Source organism: Triticum dicoccoides, chromosome 4B, assembly GCF_002162155.2.
Source record: "Triticum dicoccoides isolate Atlit2015 ecotype Zavitan chromosome 4B, WEW_v2.0, whole genome shotgun sequence".
Taxonomy (NCBI): domain Eukaryota; kingdom Viridiplantae; phylum Streptophyta; class Magnoliopsida; order Poales; family Poaceae; genus Triticum; species Triticum dicoccoides.
Genome location: NC_041387.1, coordinates 598,345,471 through 598,364,292, shown reverse-complemented (window position 1 = coordinate 598,364,292; position 18,822 = coordinate 598,345,471).

Below are 18,822 nucleotides of genomic sequence, written 5' to 3'. Positions count from 1 at the left end.
ACCCGGTGATACCTCCAAGAAGACATTCGGAGAATCACGAACCACCGATATGCTATTAAGCTCGAGAGCAATCTTGCTTTTCAGGGCAAGATGATATGATCAAAAGAGCGAAGATTCGAAATAATCCTAACTCATCGATCAAAGAGTGCACCAGGAAAATGGACTAGGTAGCACAATCTATCTTAGAATGATGATTCAAGAACCAACACGCTAAGAATGAGGTTATTGTCCATTTAACTACCAAGCAACAGAGTTGCTAGGAGTATAGATTTCACACATCATAGTTCACTTGTCGGCATTCCGGTTGCAACAACACGGGAGCCGAGAAATGACTAATGAGGGCGAGAAGTATCACTGTATCAAGAATTCATAGGAGGGTGTGTAATTCCCATGATATTCTTGATATAAAGATGGTAATACTTTAGGGTAGAACAGTACAAAAGCTGGATTAGCATTTTGATCTGCGGAGTACAACTACTTTGACCCAATCCTAGATATGGATGAGGTACCGGAGTTTGTTTCTCCTAGTCATTCTGAACTAGAACGGCTTGACGGACCACAAGAATAACGGGCATCGATGAACACGAATGCACGACATAAACTTGACTATCAACTGATAGACAAGGATCGAAATACAACTACAGAGGGACAACTCAAAGGAACATATATATTTCTGAGTTGTGGATGCATAGGTTAGTATGTCGAACAAATTCAACATATTTCTTCCGGATAACCCATGCTGAAGAGGAAGGACTAGCAGATTCACAACTATGAATGGAGGACTCATCAAGAGCACTCTGGTTGTGATCTTTTGGTTCCGCGAGGAACTTCTGCCAAAATGGTTCATAGTATTTGGAAGAAGGAAATACCACGGACCTCGAGGACTAATGCAAAGGTTACTAATAACCTAAAGGAACGAGCAAACACTATCAACATGAAGTAAGTACGGTGAATCTCGGGTTCAAAACCCAGGAATAGAATACCTACTACTAAGTGGCATCACGGGATGCTTTCGAGGATAAAGGCCAGAATCATCACACTGGGATCACAAAACATGGCTAGACTACTAGATGATCCCCTAAGACACCTAGGGTCATAATAAAAGCTCCAACATGTATGTCGAGGCAATAGAGTACCTCAACTCAACAATTTGTGTGATTAACCTGGCATAGAAGAACATCGAAACCAGAGGGAAAGGATTTTGCAAGTGCATCAGATTGTTTAGAAACCTGGGATGACTCGGACAGCATAACGGCTGTAAATGCTCAAAAGATTTGAGACATGCTACAAAAATGGTGGCATAACCACTCAGAAGCATAATATCAAGGTTTCGAGATCAAAAATTATCATACAGAGGTAGAAACTGAACTAAGGCTTAAATCCAACAATCTTACAAGTCTACAGATTAGTAACACGTGATCCTAATAGAAAGAAGAGATAGCCTAGTTCCTTAACCCCGTAGGAAAGATAGAATGACTCGGTTTAGAAGGCATAAGGTATAAGGAGTAAAAAGAGCCTTACGTTCCATCCCACAATCAACTCCCTTATATAACTAAAGAATTTCTAGACTCAACTTCGACCAGTTTGGCTTGGTAATCCTACAGGCAATCAAGCTCTGATACCAAAGCTGTCAGGACCCCGATCCTAAGTCACACCGATCTAGCATGTAACACATAATATCACTTTGCGGCCTCACGCACGGTATTCCCACGGGTGCCACCTTACCTGGCTTGGGACCGTTTGCGCATTTTGGCTCACGTATATGATAGTGCCGCTAGCATCCATATGACAAAGAATCCGGGCTGACATGGCTAGTCGTAAACCCAAAGTGGCACAAACTTACAGGGACAGGCATCCATGACCCAGCATCGAACGTGTCGGTCATCAGCGAGTGAATCCAGGCTGTAGCACTGGGCTAGCAGGACTCCGGTGAACCGGGCTGTAGCAGGCTAACAGGACTCCGGTATTCATCGCGTGACATTTCCCCGAGGGGACAGACACAGGAACAAAGAAGGACATATGCCGGCCAGCCTAAGTGTTCCGGAGCAGTAGCAAGCTACCATGGCTCAGTGGAAGCACTAGGAGACATTTCCCGGTAAGAGAGGCTACTAAGGATAAACAACTAGATAGTCAGATCCCACACATACCAAGCATTTCAGTAACATACACACAATATGCTCGATATGTGCATATACAACATGGCATCACAACATGACTCTACAACTCAAGTATTTTATTCAATAGGCTCCAAGGAGCGAGATATTACAAACATGGGTCTCACGACCCAACATTCAGAGCATACAAGTCAAAGCACAAGCGGAAGCTTAACATGTCTGAGTACAGACATCTACAAATGAAAAAGGCTGAGAAGCCTGACTATCTACCAGATCCTGCCGAGGGCACAAGATCGTAGCTGAGGTAACAAGCTAAACGTCGAAGTCCACGCAGTACTACTAGCGAGACTGAAGTCTCTCTGCAAAAACATAAATTAAGCAACGTGAGTACAAATGTACCCAACAAGACTTATATCAGATCTAACTACATATGCATCATTATCAACAAGGGGTGGTGGAGTTTGACTGCAGCAAGCCAGCTTTGACTCGGTGGCTATCCTAAACTACGACTGCAAGTAACTCTTTTGAGGTGGCGCACACGAGTCCACATATTCACCATATCAATACACCACTATGGATCCGCTCCCGTCTCCCTACGAGAACGCCATCCATAGCACTCAGGCTTATCTTGCGTATTTTAGAGTATCCACTTTCACTTGTCTATGAACTGTACAGGCAACCCGGAAGTCCTTTTCCATGGACACGGCTATTCGAATAGATCATATTAACCCTGCAGGGGTGTACTTCTTCACACACGCTCTCACCACTTACCGCCGTTTACACGACATGTACTCGGCAACCTTCAAGCGGAAGCCCAGCGAGGGTGTCGGCCACGACCTGACTAATCACACAAGTCTCTCGTCCAGGTTTATTGCCTATTCGGGTTCCATCCGCAAGGAGATCCGGCCGGGGTGTCTCTCACGGCCCCAAACGATGTGAGCAGGGTTCCCAAGCCCACCATCCGGGTGCCACTTGGTACACCATGCCACTGTGCCTAGTCTGTCCTAAGCCCACCTGTACCGGGTGCCACTTGGCAGACTACTAACACTACCTACAAACACCAGAAACTAGTTCCAACTCCTGGACAAAGATCGAGTTGATTAATAAGTCGAGAGGGGCACTTAAGCATTCCAATGCATGGTAGTAACTGGTCATGGATCACAAACACAAAACTCAGTTCCTGAGGACGGCTGCAATGAGACAACCCACCATGTACTCCTACATGGCCTCTCACCGCTACCTTTACCAAATCGTGTTCACACACTTAGTTCACACACAGTAGGACATGTTCACACACCTCCGATTCATCCCCGATGAATCAGGCCTGACTCAACTCTAAGCAGTAGCAGGCATGACAAACAAGCATGAATGAGTAGGCACAACAGGGCTCAAACAACTCCTACTCATGCTAGTGGGTTTCATCTATTTACTATGGCAATGACAGGTCATGCAAAGGATAAAGGGGTTCAGCTACCGTAGCAAGTAACAGATGAATCGGTGTTGTCCTAATGTAGTAAAAGAGAGCAGGAGCGAGATGAACATGACCACGTATTCTGTTCCGACCCAGCCGGTTGGCTCCCACCCTTTCCGTTGCCTCCCGATGAACACGACGCATTCCGTTGCCTCCCCATGAACACGACGCATTCAGTTGCCTCCCCATGAACACGCCGACGACGTTGTTTCTCCGTTCCGACCCAGCCATGTACACGAGCCCTGGCCGTACGTATATATGCGCGAGTAGGAGTTTGAGACCCCGCCCGTATGTGCACATACGTGGCCGTATTTTCTTTCTTGCGCATTGGCCGCTGTACGTAGGTGTACATGCTACGTGCGCGCCTCTACTACGACACGTGCGCGCCTCTACATCGACCAGTATATATGTACGTATATGTTCGCGACCAGAATGACAACGCTACGTACGCTTCGACCAGGTGGGTCCCGACTTTCAGGCACTTCCTTGCGTGTGAAGATGTAGCTGGTGGGTCCCAACAGTCAGGGGGGCGAATCGTTTTTTTTGCCCGGACGCACTTCCTTGCGTGCGAAGGTGTAGCTGGTGGGTCCCAGCAGTCAGGGGGCGAATCGTTTTTTTGCCCGGACACAATTCCTTGCGTGCGAAGGTGTAGCTGGTGGGTCCCAGCAGTTAGGGGGGAAACATTTTTTTCGCGAAATACGGTGGCCCGTCCGGTGGGTCCCCGCTGTCAGGTGGAGGAATAATTATTTTGCGCGTAATAAGGAGGCACTTCCTTGCGGCTGCCGTGGACCTAGCTGTCAGCCTCGCCATGTACAGTACTCTTCCGATGGAAGTCGGTCGTTGACCACATTGACCACGCCGTGCCGAGAGCACCACAACCGTGGACGACGGCGAGGCCTAGGAAGGGACGACGTGGAGCCGGGGAAGACGCCGCAGTGGATGCCCACGCGAAGAGGAGTACGAGGGTTCACTGGTTCGGCTGCGGTGTGAGGCTACCGTCGCTGCAAAATAACAGGGGTGTGGGTGAGTAGAGGGATGGCCTGGCCAGCGGTGGGAGTAGTAGGGGGCGGTGAGGCCTCCGCGGCATCATAGCCGGCCACATGAGGCAGGAGCATGCGGCACGACCGGCGCTGCTTTGGGCGGCTGGAGCACGAAGACCAGAGGTTGAAGAAGCACTACAGCCGTTGGATGGACATCGTACAGTCACTGGAGCTAGAATCGTTCATATTTACTAAGTTGACAAAGCCCTCCATCCCCGTAAACTTAGTAGGCCCACAAGTCAGCCTCCCAACAAGGTGAGTCCCAGCTAGCAGGGGGAGTATTCATTTTTTGTGTGTAATATGGAGGCATTTTCCGTGGGTCCGAGCTGACAGCGGGGGGGACATTTTTTCACGAATTACAGAGGCCCTTCCGGTGGGTCCCAACTATCTGGTGGAGGAATCATTATTTTGCGCATAATAAGGAGGCATTTCCCTGTGTGGGCCCCTACTATTAGCCTTTTCCGATGGTTGTTGTTTGTTGAGCATGTTGACATCGCCGCGCCGAGAGCACAAACACGGTGGACGAGGGCGAGGCCCAGGAAGAGAACCACCCGGAGCGGGCGAAGCCACCGCAGCGGATGCCCACGCTGAGGGCAGAACGAGCGCTGACTGGTCGGCTGCGGGGTGAGGCTGACATCGCCGAAAAATAACAAGATGTGTGGGTGGTTAGAGGGATGGCCTGGCGGCAGCACAGGCAGCCACGGGAGGAGGGAGCAGGCAGTCCCGCCGGCACTAGTTTGGGCAGCTGGAGCAGGAAGATCAGAGATTGAAGAAGCACGACGGCCATTGGATGGACATCCAACAGTCACTGCTGTGTGTTGACTAAGTTGACAAAGCCTTGCGTACGTGTCAAAAGAAAATCATCATGAACCTAGTAGGCCGAGAAGTCAGCCTCCAAATCTGTGGAAAACAGCATACAACCCATTAGCCATTATTTTCAATAATTTACAGCCCATTTGCTAATTCTTAAGGATATTTGAAGCCCATATTCTTTTTATTAGCATTACAAACCATATATTCTGGGCACTGCTAAAAAATTCAACAAAATTTTGCATATTTCGGTGGGGTCCGAACTCTTTTAATCATGAAATTTCGAGTCATGTTAAAAATAATTTTCAAAAAATTATATCAAAATAAAATTAAAAAACAATTCTCCGCAAAAAAATGAATGAAAATTAGAATCTTAACTAGCAAGATGCCTGTTCGTTGCACGGAACATGAAGATGCATTTGTATGAGTAATTTATCTTGTGGGAGAAAAGATGATATTTTAATGTAATTGCCAGTTGGCTTTGGTTTTTATAAGAGTAGAGAGTAGAGAAATCCTGAAAAAAAATTATATTTTAATGCAATTGCCGGTTGGCTTTGGTTTAAAAATTTATAGCCCATTTCTTATAACTTATAGCCCGTTTTCTGGGGAAGCCCATTACTTACTACTTACATCCCTCCTCGTCTTGAAAGATTTACAGCCCAGCAGGGCTGAGAAAAGCAAGTAGGCCTCGGTTTTGGTATTCTCCAAAAAAAAGATCTGGGCTAGCCAATTTCAGAAACAAAAAAATATATCAACGTGGCTCGTCATGTGCTTAATAAAAGCATAAGTGTGGGCTAGACGGGCCACAGCCCCTGCACAACGCGTAGTTGAGCTCTGTCTCTGAAACTAAAAAACAACTCTGTCTAAAAAAACAAAAAAACAACTGGGCGAGCTGCTGGGTCCCTGGTGTTATCCGCTCGTTGTGTAATTTTCTCGTTTATTGACTACATTGACAATGGCGTGGGACCTAGTTGTCAAACAATTAGGAGGAAGTATTTTTTTGGCTTGTAATAACGAGGCACCTTCTTGCAAAATGCAATGACCCTGGTGGGTCCCTACTGTCAGCCTCTCCACGTACAGTCATCTCCTGATTCCTCTTGGTTGTTGACCATGTTGACAACGCCAGACGGCGGCGGGCACAACGAGCGAACCAAGGCGGAGAACGACGGCAAGGCCTCGGACGGGAACGGACAGCAGCCATGGAAGATGCGGCAGTGTAGTGGCAGGTGGAGGGGAGTACGAGGGCAACAACATGCAAGTCAAGCATACAAATGGTACAAAAATCCCAAGGATTAATTGTTCATCAAATTTTTAGACAAAACCCAGATTGAACATGATAGTAACATCTAACCCAACCACTCTTTTTTGCAGTCACAAACAAATGGATCGGTCTGATCCATAAAATCAACATCCTGTGCAAAAAAATTATTTCAGGATGTCTACAACTTATTGTAAATATAAGCTGAGCACGTTTAGAAGCCCATTTGTCCAACTGAAACTTTTTTTTGCTGTTCAACATGTTCGTCCATGAGAAATCTCTTGCTGTAAAAATTAAGCCTCATGGACAATAGTAACCTCGCATTCAACAGGAAGAATGTGACAAAGCTTCTGTTTGCCTGGTTGGATGCATATTGTCCCATCGTTATTGTCCTCAAACGAATGTCATGAGAACTGAGAAAATCCTTGTGCTTATTACGCCAATGATTGGTTATATGTTTTCTCCATGTGGTTCTGCCTAAGTAGACATGAAGATTGAAAACAGTTAAGGTCTGAAAAAAGAGTATGTCGAAAGAACGACAGCTGAACAGTTAATTCTAGTACAATATATATGGGCTTTCAATGTGCATGAAATCATCACCTCTATGTATAAATTCTCCAGAGATCGAAAGCATCGCAGCAAGCCAATAATTATGTCCACATCAAAACTATACATTCTGATATATATGATCTTGACAGAATCTAGCAGCATTGATAGGCTATCAATGGACGAACTCTTCATTGAGCATATAACATAATATTAGTACCCAAAGTGTACTCCAAGATGATACTAGTATGTATGCACGTGCAATGCACGTCTTAAAAGAATGGAGTGTTTTTGGAGTGTGACTCGAAAAAAATATAATGGAGTGATTTTGATAAATGGAATTCCACCCACAATTGTTTTTAATATTCATACAAAAAGTGTACATTCACATCTAAAACACTGGAGGTTCATTAAAAAACTGTATGTTACTTTATTATTTTTTCTTCCCATTCTCCTCCCAAACCTTCTTATCTGGGCTCAAGTCGTCATGTGCTCAAGCAGTAAAATATAGCCCATGAGGCATCGCATATGGGCCTTTTTTTTCCTCGAAGGGCAACGTGAATATTCTAGAACACAGCAGAGGCAACACCAGTCTACTGTTCATGCTGAATCCGGCTGATCTTAGCCCTTGGATTTTGGAGACCAACGGTTATGATTGAAGCTGTGGATTCTTCTCAAAACTGATACACTATATAGTAGTATAGATATAGATAAAACTTATGCACACAAATGAAAAATGTAGCATATGATTACAAATGTGTAGATGATAATATACGGTACCTGAAAAAGTGAGGAGCCCAACACCAACTCCTTGTGATTATTAAACGGGTTATGAATTAAACCAATTTCTCCAGTTTGGGCGCAGAGACGACAGTTATTTCTGAAGGTGTATAACAATTATGAAGGAGCAACCTTTCAAGTGAAGGGGCATCTTCGATGATGAGCTGTTGTCCTTTAAAACAAATTCCAATGCTTTTAAGGTGAGGTGACTTTATTTGGAGACAACTGATATCGATTTCTACTCCCAAAACAATCAGCAAGCGCTCCACGGCAGGGCAACTGGAGTGGATGATGCTGTGCAGTGAGGCCTCCGACAGATAAACCACCACAAGCGAAAGTTTTTTAGCAGTGGGAGTTGAAGCATTTGTACCAGATCGTCTGGTAGATGGCACCGGGCGAAGGTGGCGGTGTGGAGAGAGGAGGAAAACCGCGAGATGGACAACAGCGGTGTGAGCACGAATTCTTGGTATGTTCGTGTGAAAGTGCAACTATCCCTAGGTGGTTTTGGTAGTACATAACAACATATAGCTCATTGAGCTAATACTATTCCAAGACAAATATTTCAGGAAAGCTCAATGAATGGCATGGCATGGATGATGAAAGTGGATCCCTCAAAATGCTAAGGACAAAAAGGATTGGCTCAAGCTCAAAAGCTCAAGACTCTACATTTTCTATTTTAGTGATCCAAGATCACATTGAGTCTATAGGAAAAGCCAATACTATCAAGGAGGGATGAGGTGTTGCTTGATGAGTTTCTTGCTCCAAGTGCTTAGTGATATGCTCCAAAAACCCTCAACTACTTTCTCATATCCACATATGACCTAAACCTAAAGTCAAACTCGGCCCCACCGATTCTTTCTATCTGGCGCCACCGAGTTCAGATGTCATAGCCACTGCCACAAACCCTAGGCAAATCGGTCTCACCGATAGGGATCTCGGTCTCACCGAGATGGGATTGTAATCTCTCTGTTTCCCTTCGTAACGTTTCGGTCTAACCGAAGTGAGCGATCGATCCCACCGAGATTGCAATGTAAACTCTTTGTTTCCCTTTCGTAACATTTCGGTCTCACCGAAAAGAGCGAATCGGTCCCACCGAGTTTACCCGACCAACTCTCTGGTTAGCTAATTACCAAAATCGGTCTCACCGAGTTTGTGTAATCGGTCTCACCGAGATTACATTATGCCCTAACCCTAACCATATCGGTCCCACCAAGTTGCATGTCGGTCCCACCGAAATCACTAACGGTCACTAGGTTTACTGAATCGGTCTGACCGAGTTTGTTGATTTGGTCCCACCGAGATTGGTAAATTGTGTGTAATGTTTAGATTTTGTGTGGAGGATATATATACCCCTCCACCTCCTCTTCATTCGTGGAGAGAGCCATCAGAACAAACCTACACTTCCAACTTACCATTTCTGAGAGAGAACTACCTACTCATGTGTTGAGGCCAAGATATTCCATTCCTACCATATGAATCTTGATCTCTAGCCTTCCCCAAGTTGCTTTCCACTCAAATCTTCTTTCCACCAGATCCAAATCCTGTGAGAGAGAGTTGAGTGTCGGGGAGACTATCATTTGAAGCACAAGAGCAAGGAGTTCATCATCAACACACCATTTGTTACTTCTTGGAGAGTGGTGTCTCCTAGATTGGCTAGGTGTCACTTGGGAGCCTCCGACAAGATTGTGGAGTTGAACCAAGGAGTTTGTAAGGGAAAGGAGATCGCTTACTTCGTGAAGATCTACCGCTAGTGAGGCAAGTACTTCGTGGGTGACGACCATGGTGGGATAGACAAGGTTGCTTCTTCGTGGACCCTTTTGGGTGGAGCCCTCCGTGGACTCGCACAACCGTTACCCTTCGTGGGTTGAAGTCTCCATCAACGTGGATGTACGATAGCACCACCTATCGGAACCATGGCTCAAAAATCACCGTGTCTCCAAATTGCGTTTGAAATCTCCAAACCCTTCCCCTGTACATTCTTTAATTTCCGCTGCTCAGATACTCTTTGCATGCTTGCTTGAATTGTGTGAAGATTGCTTGACTTGTGCTAAGATAGCTAAAATCTGCCAAAGAATTTAATTGGGAAAAGGTTAAGTTTTTAATTGGTCAAGTAGTCTAATCACCCCCCCTCTAGACATACTTCAAGGTCCTACAAGTGGTATCAGAGCTTTGGTCTTTATTTTCTTTGATTTCCATAGATTTTGGTGGTCATAGCCTTGGTTTCACAACCTAGGAGAGTATGGCGTCTAGCGAGGGAAATTATCACCGTAGAGGTCTTTACTTTGATGGCACTAATTTTGCTAGTTGGAAGCATAAGATGAAAATGCATATTCTTGGACATAACCCCGCCGTTTGGGCTATTGTGTGTATTGGCTTGCAAGGTGATTTTTTGATGGGAGGGAACCAAACCATGAAGCTAGTGCGGATGAATTGAAGATGTTGCAATACAACGCCCAAGCTTGTGATATCCTCTTGAATGGATTGTGCCCTGAAGAATTCAACAAAATCAGCTGTCTTGAGAATGCAAAGGAAATTTGGGATACTTTGATTGATATGCACAAAGGTACTGACTCCGTCAAGGAATCCAAGTTGGATGTGCTCCAAAGTCAGCTTGACAAGTTCAAAATGAAGGATGGTGAAGGTGTCGCTGAAATGTACTCTAGGCTTGCTCTTATCACAAATGAGAATGCGGGCTTAGGAAGTGAAGAGATGACCGACAGATTCATCATCAAGAAGATCCTAAGAGCATTGGATGGAAAATATGATACCGTGTGCACATTGATCCAAATGATGCCCAATTACAAGAATCTCAAGCCAACAGAGGTCATTGGAAGAATTGTTGCTCATGAGATGTCACTCAAGGATAAGGAGGAACTTCACAACAAGTCAAGTGGTGCTTACAAAGCCTCATGTGAAGCCCCTACATCATCAAGTGAAAAACAAACCTTCAATGAAGAATTGAGCTTAATGGTGAAGAACTTCAACAAATTCTACAAGATTAGAAGCAAAGAAAGAAGCTCCAAGTCAAGGTCTTACCATGATAAAAGATCTTCCAGTCGAGAGCACAATTGCTACTATTGTGGGAGACCCGGATACTATTCCAATGAGTGTACGACACCCTACAAAAGAAGAGAAGATTCTCCCAAGAGAAGAAGTAGAAGAGAAGAATCACCGCCAAGAGAGAGGAGTAGAGATGATCGTTATGAACAAAGAACATCCCGGAGAAGCAAGGATTCGGAAAGGAAGTACAAGTCATCAAAGAGCTACACAAAACAAAGACATCAAGCTCATGTTGGTGAATGGGTATCCGGTTCCGACTCTGAAAATCACTCCGAGAGAAGCTATCACTCCGACTCCGAACATACTCAAGATGAAGGTGTTGCCGGTCTAGCACTTGTGTCGACCAACTCCTATGACATATTTGATTCACCAAATGAAGGAATTGGAAGATGCTTCATGGCCAAAGGCCCTATGGTAACTCACCCCGAGTATGTTGATTTCAATAGTGATGAATATGCCTTGTTCGGTGATGATGATTTACTTATTGACAACTCTAGTGATGAATACTATGATGAAACGTCAATTAATCATGCTAAACAAGATAAAACGAATGACAATGATAAGGAGAATATTGAGCTTCTAACTAAAGAACTAAACACTCTTAAGTTAGCTCATGAAACTATCTTAGGGGATCATCGAGAACTTTTGAGGACTCATGAGAAGTTACGCTTTGAAAAGCTCAATCTTGAGCAAGAGCATGAGTTCTTAAAAGAAATCAATGATGATCTTCGCAAGAAAAGCTCTTCTTACATTGCCAAGCGTTTACTCTTATCTACTTACATGCCTCAAGTCAAATCTAGTAACAAGAACAAGAAGGATTCTTCCTCAAGTAGTAACAATAATCATGCTAAATCCAATATTGTTGCTTCTAGTAGCTCTCTTGATTCCACTAATGATTCTCTTAGCCAAGTTACACTTGAGCAAGAAAATAGCTTATTAAAGGGAATTATAGAGAAAGGTGTTTACAAGAGCCTTGCCGGGAGTAAGCAATTCGAGGAAATTGTACGCAAGCAAGGAAGGCACCGGAAGAATCAAGGTGTTGGTTTTGAACGAAAGTTGAACTCCAATGGAGTTGACTGGGAAGAAGATCAATACCCCAAGACGAAGTTTGTTCCTCAACAAGAGAAGTATGATCCTACTTCCTTCAAAGGAACACAAGCTCAAGATGATCTTCCACCACAAGACCACAAGCACAAAGGCAAGGACAAGCTTCAAGAGGAGATTAATGCATTTGAAGAAGCTCATAAGGCCTTGGTCAAGTGGGTTCCCAAGACTACATCAAGTTCTACTTCATCAAGCACAACTACAACTCCAAGGATTCCCATCAAGATGATGTGGATCCTGAAGAAGAAGAACTAGAGAGTTCTTGAGGGTGACTCCGCCAACATTCTTTACTCATATCATTATGGCAAGGACAAGTGCAATCAACTTCCACATCTTGCACTAGTTCAAGGAGTCACAAACCCTCATGTTGGTAAGGCAAGGGACAAGGTAACCTAATGCTTTCGTGGACATCATCTTGTGTGTTCATCACTCTATGTCTATGGGTATACTTGTTTGTTCCTTGTGGGACTAACCCGTGTAGGTATTGAAAGTGCAACTCACTCCAAAGGATTGCTCCAAATGATCTACATCAACATTGAGCATCCACATCTTCAACACCTACATGAAGTCATCATCGACAAAACCCAAGGTTAGTTCATCCCTCTAAGGGGGGATCTCACATATAGGGGGAGCTTAACTCTAAGAATTGAGTCAAAGCAACTCTAATGATGTGAACATATCAATGCATTATGTAAAAGTGGTAACCCCACTTGAGCTTAAACGATGAGTATGACCTATGATCAAATGTTCTCATTTGACTCCTAAGTCAATATACTCATATATAGATGACCTAGTCATCGACAATTGTTTGATAGATGCTAGAATTGGTTGTGCATGCCTTGCCACATATTTCATTTGCCATTTTATTGTGTGAGCATGTTGGTTGCATATTTAACTCATTCGAGGACATCCACTTGTTGCTTTGATTGATTGGATTCTTTTTCTTTTGCCAAGTGGATGAACAAGAATGCCTAAGAACCTTCTCTAGATATCTATGCTTTTCTTGTCTCAAACTCTATTCATGCTACATCACAAAATTTGATCAAGTCAGATTTGAACCACTCTGTGTGAGGAGCACTCGGAGTCCCCGATTCGTCATGGACTTAAACTTCCAAAACTTCTTTGTGTGTTTCGGTCTGACCGATTCTTCCATTTCGGTCATACCGAGATCACTAAGTCGATCTAGGTTTTCAATATCGGTGCAACCGATTTGAACTTTTCGGTCTCACCGAGTTGCTGTAACTGTCAACAGTTATGCATCTCGGTGCCACCGAGTTGTTCCACTCGGTCACACCGACAGGGTTGGGCTATTACACACATAGGCAAAATTTGGAAAACTTTCTCCAAACCACTTCGCCCGCGCATAGCTCGCTCTGCCTCCTAGGTCTCCGGATCGTCGACTTCGTCGCCAGCCGCCTCCAGTCATTGGTCTCCGCCGCCGTCAACGGAATTCAACCCCGCCGTTGCCGCCGTAGCGAGTTCATCGCCAAACTAGGGTATGGACTCGATGACAGTGCTATCCCCGTCCAATTCCTAGAACATTGTGTTCATTATGATTCTTGCCACGATTGAAACACCTCTATCCAGTCAAAACAATCCTTAGAATAGATGCGATTTGAAAATTTAGGGTTAGGTTTCCGCCGAAACCATCTCGGACCCACCGAGTTGAAAAACTCGGTTCCACCGATTTGGCTAACGCCGGTGCACAAGTGATTTTCGGTCTGACCGAGAATTGCAAATCGGTGTGACCAATTTTAGAACTCAGTGAAACCCTACCAGTCTCGGTGCCACCGAACTGTGACTCGGTCTGATCGAGATCACTAGTTTAGGTTCCAAAAGCTGCTTCGGTATCACCGAGTTTGCAAATCGGTTGATCCGAAATGCTTTTTGTGGAAAACTAAATCTATGTTTTTGAGTCATTCTTTTGCAAATATCTCTGCATTTTGTGATGCTCATCCATTCTATCTCATCTATAACTATTCACAGGGTCAGCAGTCAGTGTTTTCAGCATGTCAGACCAAAGTGACAGCCAGAACAGGGAAGAGGAGCAGATTCACATGAGTGAGGGCACTAGTCCCTCTAGTTCCTTAGATGAAGGCAGCAGAAGCACTCCTAGCAATTTTCCCAAAGCAGCCACAAGAGCCAGAAGGAAGAGAACCTCAGACTCTGAGGATGAGGACTGTGTGGCAGCTGAAGATGAGGCTACTTCCAAGAAGGTAGTGCTCAAAAAGGAGTATGGCTCAGCTAAGACCACAAAGCCTAGACTGAATAGGAAGGTCCCTGCCAAGAGGACACCTATGCTGAAGGTCAGAGGATCAACACAAGAACCTGAGAAACCTGATCCCAAAGAGCCATCTGCAGAAGGAAAGAAGAGAAAGGAAAGGGTCAGAAAGACCATGGACAGAGTTGTTGGACAACCTTCCATGATGGAAGAGGAGGAGGAGGAAGAAGAGGTTGCTGCACCAGCACCCAAGGCACAAAAGCTGATGGGTGATGCTATAAGGTCAGGGGCTGCATCATCAAAGCCCAAGAAGCACCCAAAGCTGCCTCCAAGGCCAAGTCTGCACCTAAGAGGAATACCAGGAGCATACCAGCAGCTGAGAAGAACAAGGCCCCAGTGCCAGAAGTTGCTGCTGAGGAAGATGATGAAGGACAAGCCCCGAGGAAGCTCAAACCCAAGATTCCAGACCACAACGATGCTCATCCGGTGACTGAGAATATGAAGCCGAGGAAGGATGCAGGGCTCAAGCAGTGGAGATTGTCTGATCCCTACGCAATCAGAAGAAGAACTGCTGTTGATTACAGGTTCCACACTAAGGAACAACAGGACTTCTATGAGACTGTGCTGTTGGACAAGAAGCCCATAGTTTGTGACATGAGGTGGGTATAATGGAAATACATGAAGGAAAATGAGGATCACTACCCATGAGTATTTGACAGCTTTAAGGCTTGTGGAGTTGATGAGTTTGTTGGACAGAAGTTCACAAACTGGAATGATGAGCTAGTTATGCAATTCTACTCCACAGCTCATTTTTATCCTGATGGCAGAATTGTCTGGATGTGTGAAGGTACAAGGTACCAATCAACTATTGAGGAATGGGCCAATCTGATCAATGCCCCAGAGGAGAAATAAGATGACTTGGATGCCTACAACAAGAAGAAGAAGGATCACAATTCAATGTCACATATGTACAAGGAGATCCCAGACAAGGCACTTGAGACTTTCAAGTTTGGATCTGTCCATTTTCTTCTGTCAGGGCTGCCAACGATCAACTGGATCCTTAGGCACACTCTTTTGCCCAAGTCAGGTGACCACAACATGATCAAAGGGCATGCAATCAATTTTCTACACATATTTGATGTGCCACAGAAATTCAAGTTCATGAGCCTCATGGTTGAGACAATCAAGAGGACAGCAGCAGATCAGAAGAGAAGTTGTGGGTATGCCCCACAAATCCAGGAGTTGATCAACTCAAAGATGGGCACAGGCAAATACCTGTTGGATAAGGAACACTTTGTTCTCTATCTAGATTTTGAGGACAATAAAGTTGTCATGAATGAGAATGAACCATCATCAGTGCAAGCTCAAGAGAAAAAGGAGAAGGCAAAGAAGGAGAAGGCTGCCAAGATGCCAACTCTAGAGGAGGCATCTGAGTACTTTTTGAAGAGAAAGCAGGACCAGCTTGGTTACTTGATAGCATCAACTCTGAGGATTGAGAAGGGGCTGGCCACCCTAACTCAAAACCAGGAGAGCCTGGAAAGAATCATGGAACAAAAATTCTATGACGTTGATGTGAAAGTAACTGAGATTCAATCACTTGTGGAGCAGCTACAGGATGACATGTAGGAGAGGAAGGGCAGGACAACTACAGATGCATTTGCCAGAGTGCCTCGAGCTCAGAGACCAGTTGCAGAGCCTGTGACAGACACCAGAGCCACTTCATCTGCACCAGCTACAGCTCCAGTGCAACCAGCTCCAGTACCAACTCCTTCAGCTCCATCCACATCAACTGAAGTCTTCGTCCAAGGAGCCATCTCTACACCACCAACTGAAGACCAAGCCTGAGAGACGACATAGTACTATACATTTTCTAGGAACTTTTTGGTAACTTGTTGCCAAAGGGGGAGAAAAATGTATAGATCATAGGCTTCGAGAGAGAGAGAGAGTTTGCTTTTGTTCTCTCTTGTCTTCGTGGTTGAACTTTATTTGCTTTTGCTTGCTTGAGATACTATGCTATTATCTGTGAGACATTGATGATCATGTGTTTGATCATAAGCTACATTTATGCTTGTTAGATGATATTATCTTATTTATCTTTATATGATCATTCACTTTGCTTGGTGATGAGTGCATGTATTCAATCTTTATTATTTTGAGTGCTCCACCAAGATGTATGTGACATGGAAGAGTAACCCATGAGCCTAATTCCTTGTGAATTTGCAGTCCAAAGCAAATCTTAAACTATGCACAAATTTAGGGGGAGCTCTTGCTTATCACGTACTTCTCAAAGCGACGATGTTTTTCAATCTTATTATCATTTGTCGAAGCTTTGATCTATATGTTGTCATCAGTTACCAAAAAGGGGGAGATTGAAAGTGCTACTATCCCTAGGTGGTTTTGGTAATTGATAACAACATATAGCTCATTGAGCTAATACTATTCCAAGACAAATATTTCAGGAAAGCTCAATGAATGGCATGGCATGGATGATGAAAGTGGATCCCTCAGAATACTAAGGACAAAAAGAATTGGCTCAAGCTCAAAAGCTCAAGACTCTACATTTTATATTTTAGTGATCCAAGATCACATTGAGTCTATAGGAAAAGACAATACTATCAAGGAGGGATGAGCTGTTGCTTGATAAGTTTCTTGCTTCAAGTGCTTAGTGATATGCTCCAAAAACCCTCAATTACTTTCTCATATCCACATATGACCTAAACCTAAAGTCAAACTCGGCCCCATCGATTCTTTCTATCCGGCGCCACCGAGTTTAGATGTCATAGCCACTGCCACAAAGCCTAGGCAAATCGGTCTCACCGATAGGGATCTCGGTCTCACCGAGATGGGATTGTAATCTCTCTATTTCCCTTCATAATGTTTCGATCTAACCGAAGTGAGCGATCGGTCCCACCGAGATTGCAATGTAAACTCTCTGTTTCCCTTTCGTAACATTTCGGTCTCACCAAAAAGAGCGAATCGGTCCCACCGAGTTTACCTGACCAACTCTCTGGTTAGCTAATTACCAAAATCGATCTCACCGAGTTTGTGTAATCAGTCTCACCGAGATTACGTTATGCCCTAACCCTAACCATATCGGTCCCATCGAGTTGCATGTCGGTCCCACCGAAATCACTAACAGTCACTAGGTTTGCTGAATCGGTCTGACCGAGTTTGTTGATTCGGTCCCACTGAGATTGGTAAATTGTGTGTAACGGTTAGATTTTGTGTGGACGCTATATATACCCGTCCACCTCCTCTTCATTCGTGGAGAGAGTGATCGGAACAAACCTACACTTCCAACTTACCATTTCTGAGAGAGAACTACCTACTCATGTGTTGAGGCCAAGATATTCCATTCCTACCATATGAATCTTGATCTCTAGCCTTCCCCAAGTTGCTTTCCACTCAAATCTTCTTTCCACCAGATCCAAATCCTGTGAGAGAGAGTTGAGTGTTGGGGAGACTATCATTTGAAGCACAAGAGCAAGGAGTTCATCATCAACACACCATTTGTTACTTCTTGGAGAGTGGTGTCTCCTAGATTGGCTAGGTGTCACTTGGGAGCCTCCGACAAGATTGTGGAGTTGAACCAAGGAGTTTGTAAGGGCAAGGAGATAGCCTACTTCGTGAAGATCTACCGCTAGTGAGGCAAGTCCTTCATGGGCGACGGCCATGGTGGGATAGACAAGGTTGCTTCTTCGTGGACCCTTTTGGATGGAGCCCTCCATGGACTCGCGCAACCGTTACCCTTCGTGGGTTGAAGTCTCCATCAACGTGGACGTACGATAGCACCACCTATCGGAACCACGGCTCAAAAATCACCGTGTCTCCAAATTGCGTTTGAAATCTCCAAACCCTCCCCCTTTACATTCTTGCAAGTTGCATGCTTTAATTTTTGTTGCTCATATACTCTTTGCATGCTTGCTTGAATTGTGTGAAGATTGCTTGACTTGTGCTAAGATAGCTAAAATCTGCCAAAGACTAAAATTGGGAAAAGGTTAAGTTTTTAATTGGTCAAGTAGTCTAATCACCCCCCCTCTAGGCATACTTCAAGGTCCTACATCGTGCTATGAAACTTTTGTGGCAATGGTAGAACTCAAACTGCTGGAGTTTTCCGAATTTAGGGGATGTCAGCCAAGCGTCCACCTTGCCGGGTATGGATAGCAGGTAGCTTGTCGGGATGCAGAGGCATTGAACGGGGCCCTGCTGGTGAGAAGAGACGATGGCTCTGAGGAGATCAAATTCAGGAAGGACAGATATCTGACGATAGTCGAGATTGAGGGGCGCGGTGCGCCATAGAGGGCGCCACCGAGTTGAGAGGACTTGTGTGCGGCAGCAATCCTTGGTGGGGAGAAGCGAGATGATCTCCTCAAGGATGACGCCCGGGAGATCGCTGATGCGGTCCATCGGAGATTCTA